Below are 5,000 nucleotides of genomic sequence, written 5' to 3'. Positions count from 1 at the left end.
ACCTTGGTGCTTGGATGTGCGGGAGCCTCGAGCACCATCGGCACCTTGGTGCATGGATGAGCGGGAGCCTTGAGCACCAAAGCTAAAGTTGGGCCCCTGTTGGTGCGGGAGTGTCGGGTAAAAAAAGTGTCCCCGTTTCAGACACATGAATGTCACCTGGTAGCGTATTGACCAAGTTTTTTTTAGCTCTTTAGGGGGGAGGTGATATTGAGCGAGCAGGGGTTGCCCAGGGCACGGCCCACACCCACCGTATGCCTGGACGTCGGTGCCCCCCACAACCGGTTAGGTTCCCGGCGGTGCTCTGGCGATCCGTCCCAGCTGTGCTCCGGTGAACCGTCCCGTCGGTGCTCCGGCTAACCGTTCCGGTAGAATAGGCCCTTGGTCGTGCGGGAGCCTCGGGCACCATCGACACCCCAGTGCTAGGATGTGCATGAGCCCCGGATTCCATCGGCAAACTAAGCCCTTGGTCATGCAGGAGCCTCGGGCGCCATCGGCACCTCGGTGCTTCGATGTACGGGAGCCATCGGCACCTTGGTGCTTCGATGTGCGAGAGCCTCGGGCACCATCGGTAAACTAGGCCCTTAGTCGTACGGGAGCCTCGGGCACCACCGGCACCTCGGTGCTATGATGTGCGGGAGCCTCGGATACTGGTGGCAACCTAGGCCCTTGGTCGTGCGGAAGCCTCGAGCACCATCGGCACCTTGGTGCTTGGATGTGCGAGAACCTCGCGCACCATCGGCAAAATAGGCCCCAAGTCGTGCGGGGGCCTCGGCCACGATCGGTACCTCGGCCCTTGGTCGTGCGGGAGCCTCGAGCACCATCGACACCTTGGTGGATCGGATGTGCGGGACCCTCGGCCAGTATCGGTACCTCGGTGGCTAGGAGGTGCGGGAACCTCGGACACCATCGGCAACTTGGTGCTTGGATGTGCGGGAGCCTCGGGCACCCATCGGCACCTTGGTGCCTGGGATGTGCGGGCTAAAGAAGAGTGTCCCCATTTCAGACAGTCGAATGTTTCCTGGTAGCATATTGACGAAGTTTTTTTAGCTCTTTAAGGGGTAGAGATCCGTTGCCCCCTGGCGTGCCCCCCCTCCGAGCCGAGGTGGGGTGCGTCTAGCCCTCCATGGGGGTCGGGTAGTCCCACAACGACTCACCACGGGGGTGAGTCGGTCGCCGACGGTGGTGGCCGGGGTGACAATTTTCCAGCCGGTCAAGCCCGTGCCCATAGAAATGTAGCCAACGACTCTAGGACCAAGTTCCCTATTCGGGCAAAGATCTCTTGGGGTGGCTTATGCATTGCTATGGGCTCGAGCTTGGCTTGCCTTTTCGCCCTCGTCACGTTTAGGGACGCCTTGTGCATCCCAAGTCGGTGACCACACGGTGCCTTGGCCTTGCCAACCCTTGCCCGCATTTGAAACTGCCCGCGACCCTAGTACCAAGTCCCTTTAACGGCAACAGCCCACTAGGGGGTGTAAGTTGAGTTTGTAGGCTCAGTCTTGGCTCGACCAAGTCCCGGTGGGACTTTTTCCCTCGTAGTTCTCATACCAAGCGGTTGTGGTGCGCCCTCGTTCGTTGTTCCTTCCGCTCCCCTACCATTTGGTTGGGTGGGCTGTTGGGCGGTGTGCGTGGGCGCTACTACTAGTACGCAATAGGAATATGAGTGGTGTTTTGGTTGTGTGTATTGGCAGGCTCCATGCTACTCCCATCGAACTGTCGAGCCACACTCCTCTTCATTAACTCCCCTTGTTGTAATCAAACTCAAGGGGTGCGATCGGGATCCTGTGCTGCGTACCTAAGCCAGATGGAATTATGGATGTGTTGTCGTCCCCTCTCCTTCCCGTGCCCTTCAGGGAGCGTGGTGGACCTCAATCGTGCCTTGTGTCCCGAGTGCCCCCTTGAATCGGCGTGGCCTCGTCGGTGCACTGGTGCTCGATCGTGCTTTCGGGTGCGAAAAATATTTTTGAGAGTAGGGTTCAGGCCCTCATCTCTCGATGCCTATGCATTTTGTCTCTTTACACAGACGATGCTCGTGCTCTGTTATGACCTCTTCGTAGCTCACGGGGCATGTTGAGGGCCATGCAGTGCCGACGTCGCGGAGGAATGCTACCTGGTTGATCCTACCAGTAGTCATATGCTTGTCTCAAAGATTAAGCCATGCATGTGTAAGTGTCACGGACTTAGTATTTTTGCCTCACAATCCGTACGGCCTTAGGCAGTTACTTGCTTCAAAAATGCCTAAGTCAGCCTATGTCAGAAAAGTTACCACAGGGATAACTGGCTTGTGGCAGCCATGCGTTCATGGCGATGTTGCTTTTTAATCCTTCAATGTCGGCTCTTCCTATCATTGTGAAGCAGAATTCACCATGTGTTGGATTGTTCACCCACCAATAGGGAACGTGAGCTGGGTTTAGACCGTCGTGAGACAGGTTAGTTTTCCCCTACTGATGGTCGCGTCGCAATAGTAATTCAACCTAGTACGAGAGCAACCGTTGATTCGCACAATTGGTCATCGCGCTTGGTTGAAAAGCCAGTGGCGCAAAGCTACCGTGCGTTGGATTATGACTGAACGTCTCTAAGTCAGAATCCGGACTAGAAGCGACGCACGCACCCGTCGCCCGATTGTCGACCCGCAGTAGGGGACTCTGGCCCCCAAAGGTACGTGTTGTAGGTACAGCGGCCGCGGCAGACAAGTCACGGGTTCCACCCTGGAGCGTAATTCCCACCGAGCGGCGGGTAGAATCCTTTGCAGACGACTTAAATACGCAACGGGGTATTGTAAGTGGCAGAGTGGCCTTGCTGCCATGATCCACTGAGATTCAGCCCTTTGTCGCTTCGATTCGTCCCTCCCTTATTGCCGTTCCCATCCCCTCTAGTTCTGTTGCACGACCCTACCCTGGGGTCCCCAGGTGGGGGACTTGGTGTAAGGAGTTAGTTAAACACCTGGCCGTGCCGTCCCCTTTCGAGAAACATGGTAGAACGGGGGCCTTTGCTAGTGCGGGTGCCAGCTCCCCACTGTTGGTGACTCCGGGCACTTGTTCAATTTTCTGCCCTACCGTGCCATCGTGCATTGTTTCATGGACCAAACATTCGGCTTCTTGTATTTGTTTTGGGCCAACAGCAAAATTTTCAATTAAAAACACTAAGTCATTAAGTGGAATAAAGCGGCAAAAAAAAATTGTCCCCGTTTTAGACATGTGGGAGAGCTCTCCACTGTCGGCACCTTGGTGCCTCAGATGTACGGGAGCCACGAGCACCATCGACAACTTCGGCCCCTGTTGGTGTGGAAGCATTGGGCTAAAAAAAGTGTCCCTGTTTCGGACATATGAAAACTAAAAAAAAACGTGTCCCTATTTCAGACATATGTATGTCGCCTGGTAGCGCATTGACCAAATTTTTCTAGCTCTTTAGGGGGGAAGAGACATTGAGCGAGCAGGGGTTATCCAGGGCAATGCCCATGCCCATCGTATGCCGAGGCGTCGGTGCCCCCCACCACCGTTTAGGTTCCCGGTGTTGCTCCGACAATCCATCCCGGTGAGCTACCCCAGAATATACGAAAACGATGAATTGAGTCCCTCCCCAATACCAAAGGTAGAATTTGAATATCATTATATGTTCGGTACCCAACAATGAATGAGTTGTCCCCGGTCCCCCCCAATCCAAGAGTAGAATTCGGATAACCAACAATTGATGAATCCTCCCGGTCCCTCCCCTTTTGCAACAAGAGCCTCCATGACCTTGGTGGCTCGGATGTGTGGGAGCCTCAGACACCATCGGTAACCTTGATGCTTGGATGTGCGGGAGCCTCGAGCACCATCGGCACCTTGGTGCATGGATGTGCGGGAGCATCGGACACTATCGGCAAACTAGGCCCTTGGTTGTGGGGAGCCTCGGAGACCATCGACACCTCGGTACTATGAGGTGCGGGAGCCTCGGACACTGTCGGCAACCTAGGCCCTTGGTCGTGCGGGAGCCTCGAGCACCATCGGCACCTTGGTGCATGGATGAGCGGGAGCCTTGAGCACCAAAGCTAAAGTTGGGCCCCTGTTGGTGCGGGAGCATCGGGTAAAAAAAGTGTCCCCGCTTCAGACACATGAATGTCACGTAGTAGCACATTGACCAAGTCTTTTTAGCTCTTTAGGGGGGAGGTGATATTGAGCGAGCAGGGGTTGCCCAGGGCACGGCCCACGCCCACCGTATGCCCAGACGTCGGTGCCCCCTACCGCCGGTTAGGTTCCCGGCGGTGCTCTAGCGATCCGTCCCGGTGGTGCTCCGGAGAACCGTCCCGTCGGTGCCCCGGCGAATCGTTCCGGTAGCATAGGCCCTTGGTCGTGCGGGAGCCTCGGGCACCATCGGCACCTCGGTGCTAGGATGTGCAGAAGCCCCGGACACCATCGGCAAACTAAGCCATTGGTCATGCAGGAGCCTCGGGCGCCATCAGCATCTTGGTGCTTCGATGTGCGGGAGCCTCGGGCACCATCGGCAACCTAGGCCCTTGGTCGTGCGAGAACCTCAGGCACCATCGGTACCTCTGTGCTATGATGTGCGGGAGCCTCGAACACTGTCGGCAACCTAGGCCCTTGGTCGTGCGGGAGCCTCGAGCACCATCGGCACCTTGGTGCTTGGATGTGCGAGAACCTCGCGCACCATCGGCAACCTAGGCCTTTGGTCGTGCGAGAGGCTCGGGCACTATCGGCAAACTAAGCCCTTGGTCGTGCGGGATCCTCGGGCACCATCGGCAAAATAGGCCCCTGGTCGTGCGGGCACCGCGGCCACCATCGTTACCTCGGCCCTTGGTCGTGCGGGAGCCTTGGGCACCATCGGCACCTTGGTGGCTCGGATGTGCGGGAGCCTCGGGCAGCATCGGCACCTCGGTGGCTAGGAGGTGCGGGAGCCTCGGACACCATTGGCAACTTGGTGCTTGGATGTGCGGGAGCCTCGGGCACCCATCGGCACCTTGGTGCCTGGGATGTGCGGGCTAAAGAAGAGTGTCCCCATTTCAG

This window comes from Gossypium hirsutum, unplaced genomic scaffold, assembly GCF_007990345.1.
Source record: "Gossypium hirsutum isolate 1008001.06 unplaced genomic scaffold, Gossypium_hirsutum_v2.1 scaffold_49, whole genome shotgun sequence".
Taxonomy (NCBI): Eukaryota; Viridiplantae; Streptophyta; class Magnoliopsida; order Malvales; family Malvaceae; genus Gossypium; species Gossypium hirsutum.
Note: the sequence above shows the minus strand (reverse complement) of the source record.